Raw genomic sequence first — 16,209 nt, 5'->3', positions numbered from 1 at the left:
TTGGTGTAATTCGTCACAGATAGAGGTCAAAATTAAATTAGCGACGTTACGGGACTGGCTCACAAACTACAAAGGCGAAACAGTACGAAAATCACAAGTAATAAGTAACTAAACAGCGATTTAATAATTCAGACCGTACCGCAAAGAGAACACAACTTCATCATTACAGAAACAAACTAGTTAACGCTGTTCTGACATAATAATCCCCGTTTCCGGCGAGAATCACCCATAAATACAAACTGAAAAGTTACTGAATATTTCAGAAGGTGGTACATATAATTACCACTGCGCTTTAAAGGGATAAACAAAGAGGTGAGCGACGAGGTCATTGAAATTGAATAATTGTGACTGCTGTTAACGCAAGAAGTGTTGCGAAGTACGATATTTCCTTTCTTCCTTCTAATAAATCCCGAAGGGAGTTGGAAGGTCCTGTGTAACCGACAAGTGCCAATATTAAAAACGACACGATTAAAATTGGATTAAACTTCTTCAGGGATCTGCTGCTCTCTATACAAACGCTCGCAGTGTTTGTAATTAGTCCTACTTTTAAATTATTACACACCAGACGACATAAGGGTCTGGCTATTTTAACACGAAAATCCTAGAAAAATATAAGAAAAATCTCGTCACTGTTCCTGCTCTTAACAAAGTCAATACGAAAATTTCACTTCGAAACAAAATCTCTGTGGAACCAAGACTACAGCACATTTTATATACACAGAATAGTTAAAACGAATGTCAGGTATCGAAACACAGAAGCTTACGAGACAAAAGGATGTGAAATTTTTTATCCTTAAAAATACAACAAAATTGCACAAAAAATGAAACTAAAAACTTGTTACTGTATGTGCAATTCGGAGAGAAAGTAATGCTTCCTATAGATCAACAAAAACGTCATTTAACTCTACAGCAATCATATGTATCATATGGGAGAAATTGTTTCTGTGGTGGTTATTCCAAGTAAAAACAAGTAAATATATTCCCGAGAATATTATTAGGCTACAAAACATCTACTGCTGAAGGAATTCAAGGTTATACCTAGAAATGATGTCACTGGTCAGGTAAAGTAGACACGATACAGCTGTAGGATTTGAGGTTTTCAAGACGGTGAGTCTGAAGATGGCTGTCTTCTGGACGATCAGTACTCATCGCCCTGATGAAACATCGGTAAACTTCTACCAGACTACAGTACGCAATAACCCAGAAGACAGCCATCTTGAAAGTACGTATTCAATTATCGTGTAATAAAAATTCACTCTTTGGTATCATTAACCACGGAAATTCAAAGATACACTCACTGAAATAAAGCAACGTCCTTACAGCATCGTGTAGTGACGTCGCTACAAAGACTCCGGGCAATAATAGTCTTGAACAATTACGCACTATTCCGTGGTCTGCTTACGAGTTTCGTAATCGTTAGTTCAATAAGATCATTCTCTGTGAAAGCGACAATGTAGAACACATTTTTATACGGCCATCGATTCACCATTGTCACTCCCCGTGGCATCTAGTCGAGATACGGGAATTCTTGAAACAATGAACCTGTCACTGCCGGACTCCCAACAATAAGACGGTACCCCAATTATCACGCCCCATTCACATCATTGTCGGTGCCACGTGTCTAGCCACCAAACGTCTTTGAAAAAGAAAAATTCAATTTAATAAAAATACAATAAATCTGGAAGAAAACATAATTTTAAATCTGATAAACATCTGACTAAGAGTTGCATTTAAGAAATTATATTTAAGTTTATATAATTTTATACACCTAAAGATGGTTCTTTTAGAACTGAAACATGTCGTGTAAAAAAGTGATGATATAATGCAAATCGAACATTTCGATAGAGAACATCATTTAATATATTTTAAATATTTAAATGTTAATTATAGTAATATTTTAATATTTAATAGGAATTTTATTGTGATTAGACTGACAAGATTTAAACAAATATATTAATTTTCGCAAAGTTAAGTCAGTGTCACGAATATAAGAAATTAAAACAGTGATTAAGTGATTAAAAATTTCTCGTGAAACAATGAAAACGTAATAAATATTTCCCGTTGTCCTGTTTGCAGCAGCAAACAACCAATTAAAATTCTTAAGCAAACATTTTCGATGGCGGAGAAACTCAACTACGACGCTCAAGAGATCTGAGCGTAATACTTCCTAAAAAGGAAATATCTCAAAGATACTACAATTTGATAAACGGAGGACTTCCACATTCAATTCCTGTTACTCAGGAAACGAATGTTATCTGTAGACATTTTTTTCACATTAACCATATCCAGAGCTATGACTCAGATCATATAACGCGCAGACTTGACGTTTAGCTGACAGTGGAGCGCTTTAAACACGATACGAGGTCTTTTATTCCTACAGCATTGACAGGTAATATTGAATCACATGCACTGCTAGTTTCGTGTCCAGAAATCAGCTAGCAAGATTATAAACCCACTGTGCTTCTAACCCCGACGAGAGTCCACAGCTGCTAAAACAAATTTATGATCACTGGCAAATTCTATGACGCCACTATGAAGGCACTGCGTGACGCCATCGAACAAAAACGAGGGGGCCAAGTTGACAAATACTTTCTCTCTCCCTCTCCGTGATAAACCGACGTCTGAAAGTAACGAACTTCCAGTGGCTGTGAAATACAGACCAGTCACACGTCATACATTCCACACTCGGACTGAAGCGACAATTTCCTGTTCACTTTCCTGAGAAATGTCTAGAGCAGTGGTATTCAACCTGGGGTACGCGAAGACATCTTAAGGGATACGTGAAATTTAAAAATATATATTATTTTATGATAAACACTGAATAATCAGTAATGTAATTTATTTAATTTATTTTAGATGTAGATTATATACTATGTATAACTTGAATTATCCACCAACAACTTTGGGGGTACAAAGTTGAAGAGAAATTATATCTGGGGGTACGCGAAGACATCTTAGGGGGTACGTGAAATTTAAAAAAAATATATATATTATTTTATGATAAACACTGAATAATCAGTAACGATCTGGAAGGAAACAAAGGAGTAAGGTTAGGAACATCAATTATTTTTGTATTCGCATATTTAATTCACATGACGTCACTAACTGGTACAAAGGAAGGAATAAAAGTCTCAAGATCAGTCAGAAATTAGCAATTGTATCAGCTGGAGGAGGAAATGATTGACAGACGCGCTCTTTAAAATCGTGTTGCACCGACTCCCTAAAAATCACTTGTAAATTAATCCGTAGGTCTCAAGTTCACAGCTTACAGAAGATAAGGCAATTCATTACGACTAAATCTGTCAACATAAATTAATCACTACCCATAACGTAGTTCTATATTAATGTCCGTGTTACTTAGTTACCGCTTTTTACACTTTACAATGAGGGCGCTGTCTAATACACACACGGGGTGGTGGGGGTGTACAAAATGTGTCTGAAGACGTACACCGAACCCCTCCAACGAAGACACGAAACAGAGACACTTTGAAGTCGTAACAACTTTAAAGTACTTTGTTAAAGATTACCACTTCTGTAACGCAATCGTGACCTGCGATTCCCAAAGCACAGACTATCGCGAAACGCGTTTTCTTTGCGGTACGGACTGAATTCTTGATCATTTAAAGGAGCTTCGTCTTCAGACTGTTAAACTAGACGAGAATATTCGATTTGCGGCCGAGGTTCGAATACGGTTCGTCCAAAACGCAAAGTCAACAGAGCTCCGGCTGAGCTGAACTGCTCGGCAAACACTTTCCACGTGGAATGTCACGTGACCATAAGAGAATCTCCGCTGCCAGCATTACGTCACGACTCCCGATTTTTGGCCCTACCTGGAGTGAATACGAAACGCAAATCTTCTGGGTGGCAGGAACGTACATTACATACATACATACATACATACATACATACATACATATATTCATGGAGTATTTTAAGCACGCACAAGCTGTGCTTAGTGGCGACAAAGCTTACTCTGCTCAGAGCCGGGAGCACAGACAGACACGGCCTGGCACCTGCCATACACATAATCTGACCGATTAGCGAACATATGGGGACCAACCAGCCATATTTCGAAGTGATACTATCTGGCTATCTTACAGAAAATAACTTTGATACAAAACTTCATTTGTCCGAGTATCTTTCGTTCACCAAGGTCTTCAAATATTTAAATATTCAAATATTTCTTCCTTCCGCACACACACACACACTAACCTTTTGAAACCGAAACTACTGAGGTATTCAGGAATTCAATCCGAAAGCACGTCTCCATGACAACGATCAATTGGTTAATTGGTTAATGCAGTTTAACGGACCGGTGGCTTTTTACTTTGAGATCATACGAAGCGTGTTAATTATGAAATGCAGAGTTACTGTTAAGTCAGGTGGTATATACAGTTACCACTGCGCTTTCAAGGGGTCAACGAATTTTTATTAATTATAGAAAGCATATCCCCCCCAATGCCATTTTCAACAACCCTTTAACCACGTCCAAGCAATTCTTTTTCATCCGGATTCATTCGCCACGTTTCACATCAATACAAAACAAATAGAAGGATTTTCATGATTTTAATATTCAGTGTTTTTGAAAAGTGACGGATCTGCCCGCTGCCACATCTGAATCAAACCGACCCCCACGTTGAAAACCTCAAATCCTACATATTGATAATTACACGAATGTGGGTTCAATTTCAACACAGGAAACTATCATGAACTCAACGAAACCCGATGCACCATGAGTAACATTACAGATCATTTAATCAATTTTTCCATTAGATTAATTAGGAGTTAGTGCAGAGTTCGTCCACTTTGGGCCAAGTCGATTAGACTGGACCCACCCATTCAAATCAGTCACGATGACAGGCAGTATACACTCCCCGCAAGCATATCAGCGAAGACTTGTATGTCGTAGGCGTTAACTCAAGTCTGCTCCAACTTCGCGGTCGCAACTTAACTTTCAAGTTCTGAATATGCTTACTGAACCAGAATACGTTCAACCATACGTCATTAATTCGCTAGTCACGAAATCATTTTCTTCATGAAACAAAATTATTGTTTCCCAAAATGAAATTGGTAGTCTGTATGACAAAAATCAACTAATAAACACTGGGATAGGATATGGAATAAAGTGGTCGTGACCTACTTTAAGGTACTATCCAGACTTGTGCCTGAAAGCCTGGGTAAGATCATACCCAACGCATTCAGGATACTCTCCGGGCCGAGATTTGAACCGCGGGCCCATCGAATATGAACCAGGAGTGCCAACCACACGACCGTCCATACAATCCGGTTATTCAGAAAAATTGTTAACCCGGTCTACGGTGTTCAGAACAGCGAAATTTAAAAATGGAAATAGTTCACTTCGTGTGTTACAGTTTTCCTCGTACTTTTGTTGGGACATAGTTAACACCACAGGCACGGTGTTCCGGTCTGCGGTTAACTACCGTCCATCATCACTGGACATCGCAGTCAGTGAACGAACAATGAGTAGTATGATTTCTAACATATGACAGTGATTTCTGTATCGATTCCAAAACCACAGCCATGAAACGCTGCTGTAAAGACAAAGGTTTCAACCGAGAGTGACCTCGTATGAATTGGTCAGCATGTCTACCAATCGTGGAGCACAAGCGTTATTTTGTGGGGCCGGTGTGTTGAAATATAGGTAGAAAATGTCACCGACTACCTTGCTGTGAAAATTTCGGCACATTTACAGATAAAAATCTGCACTGACTACAACGCCGACACACTGAAACAAGGACCAATTCCAATTAACTGTTCCCATACCTACACATAAATACCAAACACGTGTGCATATGACGTCATTTAACGTTCGGACAAAGGCCTAATTCTCTTTAACTTACACACGATATAAAACACTTCCCGGGACCAAAATTACGAACAAATATACAGGGTGATTCAGAGCTCTGGCGCAATACTTAAGGAGGTTGTTGGGGAAGATCATATGGAGCATAAAATGGGGAGCGGGGGGGAAGCTTTTCCTCAATTTCAGAGTGACTATATTTTTAACGATGCACTTTGTGCAATATTTGAGGTCTTCATAGCGTAAAGTCTTCAAGTTTGTGAAGCCCCGAAATTTTGTAGGTCGACACAAACATTTCGGAGTAAAGTACCGTGCACATTTCATCCACAAGATGAAAGCAAATTAAGTTCATCCTAAAAGATTGAGTCTCACACAAAAGCAAACATGTTCCATCAACAATACAACGCCCCATTAAGAAATGAACAGGGTTCACCACTAACACAAGATACAGGATCCTACAGCTGGTGTAAGAGTTTACAAAAATGTGCACCAATAAGACAGGACATGCTTCTAATAGTGTGTCACAGGACAAAGGATTTTCCAATATTTTCGTTTCCATATAATATTATTGTAGATTAACACTAAAACAAACGGAAAACTCCGTTCGCAAATTATACCTCTAAAGAGTAATCTTAACTGTGGGAACCACCTATTTTCAACCATCACCAACTACGTAATTTTCCAGTGTATGCATGGGTTTAGTACGATTCTGTGTAAAAAAATTAATTCCCGAACACAACGTTAACCCGGTGGTATACGTAATTGTGAAGAGCGGTGTTTTCTTCGCGGTACGGCCTGAATTCTTAAATAACATTTAGGTGGCTTCCGTTTCAAACGTAAGAAACCCGACAACTGACACTCGTTACAGATGACAGTTACATGTTTGAATTCAGCCAATCAATTTACGCCATGTGCGTCGGTGAGTTACAAACAGTAGATCAGTCAGGAAACGATAATAAAGGAAGAAGAATTGAAGCTTGTCTAGAAATACACATAGCAAATGCAAATTTGAGATGGTACATTACCTTTCTTTCGTTTCCAGCACAACCACTTGGAATGTGTGATCCGTAGTGCCATCCTAAAAATTAAAAACGCCAAGGGTTATGTTGGCACAAGACTATTGTCACGAACACAATGCATTCTTACACTTACACTACAACTAACAGTAACCCCATGTTGCACCGCTAGTCAAAATATTTAACGCCGTTTACAAAACTCGAAGGTTAATTATGGAATTCACGACATAAGACCCTCCCTCACCCCGAAGCCAAATTAATCTAATCCTCACCACACACATCTTCTTTAACACTGGACGCAGAGGCCAGAATAAAAACCCTTTGTTCCTGGTAGGGATCGAACCCTCGACGTCCAGTCCATAGTCAGTAATCCGGCTCATTTCTAACATTAAATTAATATTAATAATATTGGATACTGGGAACGACCCGTTCTTCAAGTTCCTGAGCACTGCGGGTCCCAACTTTTCGTTGGCTCGATCTATAGACATTCGGTAGGACTCCTTGGACGGGGGATCGGCTCATCGCAAGGCCTCTACCTGTACACAGGACAGACATCCATGGCTTGAGTGGGATTCGAACCCACGGTCCCAGCGACCAAGCGGACCTCAATATTAATAACAGAAGGTATAAATTAAACAACTGAACCAATTATCCAGGAAATAATCACTTATATCGTAAAGCTAGTAATTATAACGAGTGGGCTAAAATAATGTCGATGCAATTATTCAGCTCCGGATATCAGCCTTAAAAGTCCGTGGCGTTTTGGCCTCGATCCAAAAGTTTTCATAGCCACATCTCGCACTATTTATTCCACGAGGCATAAGCGAGTGACAGATAAAGATCAGTGATAAGCATATGGACCAAAATGATCGTAACTTCAACTCGGTATGATTTTAATTCGAATCACCTTGTGTAGAACCATTTAAAGCAATCAAGTCTGTCAATTCCTTTTAGAGAGTTAATGCAACTCAATATACCTCTTAATACAGAATGTTCAAACTACTACGACGCGTGTGCTCAGATTTGAACCCAGTGTCAAGTTATAATGACAGACATCGCGGAATTTTTATGTTTGTTTTTTTTCCCCAGATAATGCACGGGTCAGCTGAAATGCAGAATAGTGCAGATAAGCGATGTCAAAATGAATTATATTTCTCATTCTCTATATAGGAATTTTAAGTACCCAGCTATCACCACGCTGACCCCAAGGTCGTTCATGATGACACATCGGCATACGTCATTCGTTTCTGTTTCAGTCTACTGTGACACTATCTTCGCCTTTATGACTTTAACGTACACGATAAAACCCCTAAAATTCAACTTGTGATTTAGCCACACGCATTCGCGAGAGACAAAGCTAAAAAAACTGTAAAACATACTGCACCCAAAATGAGAAAAAACTACAACCACTGGCTTATAAACAAGTTTTACACACGATTAAATGCTGACAGTTGACATCTTAACCTCGATCTGACCCTAACAATATCTGGTTAACAGCGGAAAACATGAAGACTCTAAATATATAATTCTTCAGCTACTTGCTACTCCCCCTCAAAACGAAACTTTCATCATGGGCCCATCTTCTCGAACAACCACAAACGATGTCAGTCCCGAAACAAAATTATGACCATCACTGCTCGCAAATTTCCACAAAATCTACATTCTACCGGAATCTACAGTAAGACTAAATGTTACCACTGCAATTTATACTTCTAGAGCTTGTGAGGGTGATTAAGTCGAGAAGAGTGAGATGGGCGGGACATGTAGCGCGCATGGATGGGACAAGAGGTGTGCACCGGGTACTGGTTGGGAAACCTGAAGGGAAGAGACCTCTGGGGAGACCTAGACGTAGATGGGAGGATAATCTCAGGCGGGATCTATGGGAGATAGGAGTTGAAGGAGACTGGATTTTGTTGGCCCAGGACAGGGTCCAGTGGAGGGCTTTGGTTAATTCGGTGATGAACCTTCGGGTTCCGTAAGCCATCTGGTTGGTTGGGTCCACTATTTGGGAAGCCTGAGGGGAAGAGACCACTGGGGAGACCTAGACGTAGATGGGAGGATAATGTCAGGCGGGATCTATGGGAGTTAGGAGTTGAAGGAGACTGGATTTTGTTGGCCCAGGACAGGGTCCGGTGGAGGGCTTTGGTTAATTCGGTGATGAACCTTCGGGTTCCGTAAGCCATCTAGTTGGTTGGGTCCACTATTTGAGAAGCCTGAGGGGAAGAGACCTCTGGGGAGACCTAGACGTAGATGGGAGGATAATCTCAGGCGGGATCTATGGGAGATAGGAGTTGAAGGAGACTGGATTTTGTTGGCCCAGGACAGAGCTTTGGTTAATTCGGTCATGAACCTTCGGGTTCGGTAAGCCATCTAGTTAGTTAGTTAGAGCTCACTCCAGGGACGTCCATGTATCTTCAAGGTCAATGTCTACAAACCAAGTAATGATTATCCAACCCCCTTTTCAAAAGTAATAGAAACGTTTGTGTACCCAATAAAACGTGCCGACGAGCCCGGCATAAACCTGTCTACAGTGCGTGACGAAGCCTCACACATGGCGAAGACACAAATATTAATCCAAACTCCTAAATAAGTCGATCCGCCTCAAATCTGTGACATTAAAGTTTCAGCACATAAAAGACGCTGTAATTAGCGAGACCCAATTACGAAACTGATTACATGCACCTGCACACAGATGGCATAGGTAACACGTGACCATCGGCCCACGTGCAAATTGATTTGTCGGGTGGTGGTGGGGGGAAATTCCGATCAGAAATCCTACTAAGTTGGATCACGAACCCAAGATCCCCACTTCGGCATTTCTTACATGTGAATGTAATATACTGACATGTCAGTAAGCCATGTTAGGTTAAATGTTAGAACTTTTAACCTTACGCTGACTGCAATAATCTACGGCAAATCTAATCAGTTCGAAGAAACTCGTCCCAGCCAGCCAGCATTATATATTAAATGGCTAAGGTATACCCCTGCAAACTTCCGAACGCATCACGGCAATCTCTCGAAGACCAGACTTTCTCTAGACTACGCAAATTCAAGCAACCTTACATAACCAAACGGCAAACTGGACCGCTTAATTCGTTGTTTGCAAATCTACTTTTCTAAACTTGTCGAAGGAACATGAGGTTGTTAAGAACGACAAAGGTACGAGGGTCGCATAGGGCCTGCGAACCAAGAGTTGATAATCCCTGATATAATGACGGTTCATCAATTACACTAGCCTCATTAACTATAGGCTTACTCGACACTAAGATTTACAGATTTTGACTTCAACAATACCGCAGTGGGTAAGACAATCATCATTGTAGACGTTACACAGACCTCATTAATTACATTTTCGTAGTGGCACTAATTACAGCTCCTCCTATACGTAGTATTTAGGTTCGTGCGCAAATTCCAAATTTACTCCAGACGCACAGTGTCACAAACTTTCACTCCCCTTGCCTCAATATTAATTAAAATACACTCCATATATAGTAAACAGACTACAGATTTCACACGACCGGGGGTTCGATTTCCGTCAGAGGTGGTAACTGCTCTCTTCGCTACCACGTACACACCGGCTGTGAGGACCAACCCAACCTTACCCCCTAACCAAAGGGTACCAGGGGATGTTCCATAGGCGATAAAGTGGCAACTGCCAATGTTAGGAATACAAGAAGCAACAGTCTGCATGGGATGGTGCTTAGACACAGGGGGTTTCACCTCACAAACAAAAAAAATCCATATTTGTGGTTGTCCCTGTAGCATTTTCAGTTTTAAACCAACATTGCCCGAACAGGATTTCACCTTTCTGTGACAAATAAAACTGTCCTAACTTTTTTTTTAAAGTTCAGACTATTAAAACGGGGTTGGGATAACCTCCGATGTACTGACGTAGCAATGAACCCATTTATTAAAAGTATGACAAAACATGTCTCGCCCTTGAAAGCTGTTTACATCGCCACAAAATATTACAGGATATTACAACAAAACCACATTCCGTAACGAAAAGTTAAACTTGTATTTCATTAAGCATCACGAAGACGTATGGGGGGGAGTGGAGGTATAGTTCCACACACACACTAAGCCTTCTAGAACAGAGTAGAACGGTCGAGATAAGAAATCCGTACCCATCGGACACACTGCCTGTTAGTCGAGGAAACACGAACGATCTCTAGGAGAAGCTAACATCGACTTATCCACGTCGTCTTACCTTCAATGTCGTGCACGTTGCCTACATCAGCTTGGCGAACTTACAAGAATACGACATCGCAACTTTTATATTAGCAAGGTGGCAGTTAACGCTAATAAACATTCACTCAACCTGGTCACGTTTACACTGCGTGGCGAACGGGCAATATCAATAACAACTGCGTAAGTTCAGGGTCGGACAGTGATAGAAGACAGGTGACGAGCTAAAAGTGGAAACCGGACCACGTGCTGATCAATAACACTCACAACAGTAATCAGTTCAACCTTCGAATTTGACGAACGGAACGAATCCTTTACACACAACGCTTGCTAATGTAAGCAACAGGCTGCAGTCATGAAGATGGCAGTCTACTAGCACGTCGTAACACACATATCGCTTTAAACGATGTAAACAGTAAAAACCTCTGAAACGTCCGATATTATGTACAGTACACAGTGCAACATCCCATACGACAACCATCTAAGATAAGAATACATGCAGCCTCAATGGCGTGGAACATAGATGACAGGGGCATGGTCCTCTCTCCAACATACAGCAATGAACTACGTTTTGTTTAGACGGTAAACCAAACCAGTTGCCAAAAATTCTACCTCGTCCTGACAACTATTATTAACGATTACTGGGTGCAGTGAATGGCCCATGAAAATAAAATCGATTGAGCACCAACGTTTCAGCTACGTCACCGACAGAATTTTTGATTTTTTGCAAAACTCGTTTAACAAATCTTATTACAGCTAAAACTGTGGAAACATCAAAATGGATCGTCTTAAAATCATCACTCAATCAAAACTTAAGACTGAATCCTGAAGACGTTCCTCCGAAACGTCCATCTTCCTACAACTCCCACACGGCGTGACAACCCTGAGGACCGAACGCGTTTAAGGTGTAACAACCTCGTACGTCTTATATATATACATACATACGAACCGACAAGTATACGGCAGGTGTTAACACAGTTATGAAACACGTTTACAGTTTAACAGGTCGACACATTTTAAAATAATAATACCATATTTTGCATACCGTGTGAAGAACGTCCACGAATAATAACAGACGACTCACAAACCCGGATCCCGCGAGAAATGTAACGCATATGGATCTTCAGCTGTCACGATTAACTATTTAAGCGTGTGGGACGCAAAATTATGACGCCCTAAACGTTTGAGGCGTGATCACTTCATACACCGGCGCCAGGCAACGATCTCAAGTGTTTCGTATGATTCCCACTGCAAACATCGTTTATTTCCTTAAACAGCGTTAACCGGTAGATCTTCGTAGTGGTGAAGTGTGGTGTTTTCTTCGCGGTACGGCCTGAATTCTGATATATACGCGAGCTTTGGTTTCAGAGGGTTAATTATCCTATAAATAACCAGTTTTCAAAAGATCACTTCAACGTCTTCATCGTATTGTAGCAATTTCGTAATTTTCAATCCTATTTTACGTAAACTGAGTGGTGAAGTCCTTGAGAAATGACAGTCGCTCACTTGTCAAGATACTTCGCGGCTTTTAAGAAACTACCTTTAAAAAAGGACGTCATTTAGGACCAATCCACGTCTTTTACATTAAGATCACTTATATTCGTAGCAAGACATCTAACGTGGTAACAGATAGGACACGTAAGCAGTACATAAACAAAAGTATTTTCCTTCGCGCAGGGGTATACCGATTAAACTATACCGCTTAGTATTCCTGCTCGCTTACTTCACTAATTTTGAGTGCAATACACCCGGAGTGATATCAATGTAACATACCCGTAAAACCCCATTACGACTTCCGGATATCCTGCTCTGTGTTACGAAAGTCTGTAAGATAAATTTTGTTTCGTAAAGGAAAAGCTTTCAATCTGTAGCATCAGAAGAACGCACTTAAAACATCTCACAAAACGCAAGACTCTTTCTCCAATTCCACTTTCACTTTTAAAGTCAGCATCGCCCGTTGCTGGAACATGAAAGTTTTCACGTGAATCGTATTTCTAAATAACCGGGCATTATTTTAACTAAAGATCAATTTTATTCTAATTTACACATTGTAGAAGTAACTTTCCACAGTTATACACTGCCCTCACACTCCAAACACTAGATATACCACATTTACGGTTAACATCACTTCACACCTCCTGTTAAACCGTTCTTGTCTGGTCTTCTAATCAAAACAAAGTCCGAGGTGCATGACGTGTTTTAGGGTATACATCAAAACCACTATTCTGCCACGAAACCGGTTCCTTGCAATAATTACAAAATATCAGAAAAAACTGTACGTGGTTAACAGCTAATACAAAAAAGGTCAAATTGTTGCGTAAAAAACCAATAATAGGTTGGGACTTTTTCCCCACAGACATTATTACCTTCCGAACAAGATCACTCAATAAAAGACAATTTTTTAACAACTTTCAGGGCAACAACAGTTTTTATCACTGCTGACAACAATACGAGTGGCCGCTGACCATATTTTGTTCCCAATGTCAATAGCCCAAGTTCTTTTACGACGATGTATAAAACATCGCCCCGCCATAATGCATGTCAATTGTCGTGGTCAAATCCTTTTCACAACTCCCTATTAGTTTATGAAACCCGAGGTTAAAAAAGATTCTTCTTCAATTGTTGGTTACATCACCAGTTCCACGATTACAGAACCCCAGGAGAGGGGTGGGGGATCTTCCAACGTTCCTCGGACACATCTGACATATGTTAGCTAGTCTCTTTTTACAGATGAGGAACAGGATTTCCCCCTGCGACATGCATGGGGTCCGTGTTCTCGCCTACACGTACACAGAGCAAACGAAACATTTTATATCACACACGCGACATCTGCCCGATAATTTACACTCGACTTTCAAAAAGCAAACACATCCCTAAAATTCTTATTTATGATGGGAAGTACACGGTAGAACAAGTTCATCGCGTAATTCAACAAGATGCTCGGTGCATTGTTTAAGAATAAAAAATCGGCTACACGTCCTGAGCAAACTGTATTTGTGTTTCTGTCACGTAATAAAACTTCCTTCTTTTTCGTTATCACCACGATTGTTGAAGTTGGACCAATCCCCACAATGATACTCGAAATTATATGCGACCTAAAGTAAGATATTCTGGTAGTTAAACGAGTCACAGAACAACAGAGAGACCGCAACGTATGTTAGCAGCTGTCAGATCACAAATTACACAAAGAACTTTCCATTTCATGTCATTGTTCTGACAGAAGCGTATTCTCCAGAAACTTACCTTGGAGACGCCATCCGAATCCAAGTTGCGTTTATTCGATAAAGTGATGCTACATTCACGTACAAAAAAGAGTAATCGACGTCCAAACCTAAAAACTGTACCGTCACTTAGCACAAAGACACTACAAAGACTGTCCGATCTGACGGCAGATACAAACATCCACACTACTCTGGCCGCTGTAACACAATGAAATTCTCGGCGGATGAGAGTTGACTAGCCAGCGAAGCAGCCAGGCAGCGCGCGCGGGAAGAACGACCATGTTGGGGAGGGGAGAGGGGACCGGGTAGACCACGTGTGGTGAGGAACTCTGCGCAGAACGGTTGCGTACATCCACAGAACGTGGAATCCCACCCTTGCGTCTGTCACCCTGGTATTGACGCAGCTTTCACAGTACAGAGGGGTGAAGTGGGGGTAATGGAGGCCAGAAACTATTACCTACCGCTTCTACAAGGGAAGGACGGAAAATGGAATCCACCCCTTGATGAGGGGGGTTATCAAAGAAAAAAAAGTGCGAACAGGGGGGGGGGGGGGGATAATGTTCCTCAAGAAGTTCATCGTAACATCTCCGCGGAAAATTTCTCTTCAGCGCATGCGCTGAATCTCAGAATCTTCCGGGGGGGGAAAATTGTATCCGCAGACCACGCCATAAACAGCGGGCTATTGTTCCCTCAAAACCACCAGACACATAAATCATTGTTAGCTGCACCTTCCGAAGGCAGCACAAATGTCGCCCCATGTCATGAACTTCACACTTCATGAACTTCCAAACGGATACTGCTGCTAGAGGCCTACCTGGTAACGACAAATACGCAATCCAACTGTCGCTGATAAGACACGCCAGGTCGAGCCGAGGTCTTCAAACCCCTGCATGTAGTGACCGCGTATTCTGAACAAGTATTACTTTACTAACGATCTGTTATAATGCACTATGCCCTATAATACAGAAGAAATGAGCTGATAGAATAAATAAATAAATAAAACAGAGGCTGAATTCAATACATCGAAACGTTATCAAAGTCCAATCACATGGCGTCCCGTGTTTTTCTTCCTGACAAATTGAATTTTGACGATTTCTGTCTTCTGGGTTGTTGCGCTGTGTAGTCTGGTCGATGTTTACCAACGTTTCAGAGGTCATACTGCCTCCATCATCAGGGCGATGAGTATGAAGATTTCTGTCTTCTGGGTTGTTGCGCTGTGTAGTCTGGTCGATGTTTACCAACGTTTCAGAGGTCATACTGCCTCCGTCATCAGAGTACGAAGATTTCCGTCTTCTGGGTTGTTGCGCTGTGTAGTCTGGTCGATGTTAACCAACGTTTCAGAGGTCATACTGCCTCCATCATCAGGGCGATGAGTATGAAGATTCCTGTCTTCTGGGTTGTTGCGCTGTGTAGTCTGGTCGATGTTTACCAACGTTTCAGAGGTCATACTGCCTCCGTCATCAGAGTATGAAGATTTCTGTCTTCTGGGTTGTTGCGCCGTGTAGTCTGGTCGATGTTTACCAACGTTTCAGAGGTCATACTGCCTCCGTCATCAGGGCGATGAGTATGAAGATTTCTGTCTTCTGGGTTGTTACGCTGTATAGTATGGTAGATGTTTACCAACGTTTCGGAGGTCATACTGCCCCCATCATCAGGGCGATGAGTATGAAGATTTCTGTCTTCTGGGTTGTTGCGCCGTGTAGTCTGGTCGATGTTTACCAACGTTTCAGAGGTCATACTGCCTCCGTCATCAGGGCGATGAGTATGAAGATTTCTGTCTTCTGGGTTGTTGCGCTGTGTAGTCTGGTCGATGTTTACCAACGTTTCAGAGGTCATACTGCCTCCGTCATCAGAGTATGAAGATTTCTGTCTTCTGGGTTGTTTCGCTGTGTAATCTGGTCGATGTTAACCAACGTTTCAGAGGTCATACTGCCTCCGTCATCAGGGTATCTACCAGACTACA

General features: G+C 41.3%; 1 protein-coding gene across 5 annotated transcripts in view; it reads right to left on the bottom strand.

The window, feature by feature from the left end:
- Window positions 1-16,209, bottom strand: part of brat (tripartite motif-containing protein brain tumor) — a 125,544-nt gene that overhangs the window by 48,142 nt on the left and 61,193 nt on the right. For 2 of the 5 annotated variants that reach the window (XR_015534361.1, XM_022060810.2), the window contains exon 3: window positions 6,847-6,899. The exons of 1 other annotated variant lie outside the window; for it this stretch is intronic. The gene's annotated coding sequence lies outside the window, so the exon portion shown is untranslated. Of the gene's footprint in view, window positions 1-6,846; window positions 6,900-14,268; window positions 14,494-16,209 lie in introns of those variants that run through there. 2 more of the 5 variants (XM_022060809.2, XM_022060813.2) reach the window with 2 other exon arrangements.

Source organism: Zootermopsis nevadensis, unplaced genomic scaffold (genome assembly GCF_977971745.1).
Source record: "Zootermopsis nevadensis isolate Lab colony 2312 unplaced genomic scaffold, Znev_1.0 Znev_ptg000001l, whole genome shotgun sequence".
In the NCBI taxonomy this organism is placed as follows: Eukaryota; Metazoa; Arthropoda; class Insecta; order Blattodea; family Termopsidae; genus Zootermopsis; species Zootermopsis nevadensis.
This window is presented reverse-complemented; position numbering and strand designations above follow the sequence as displayed.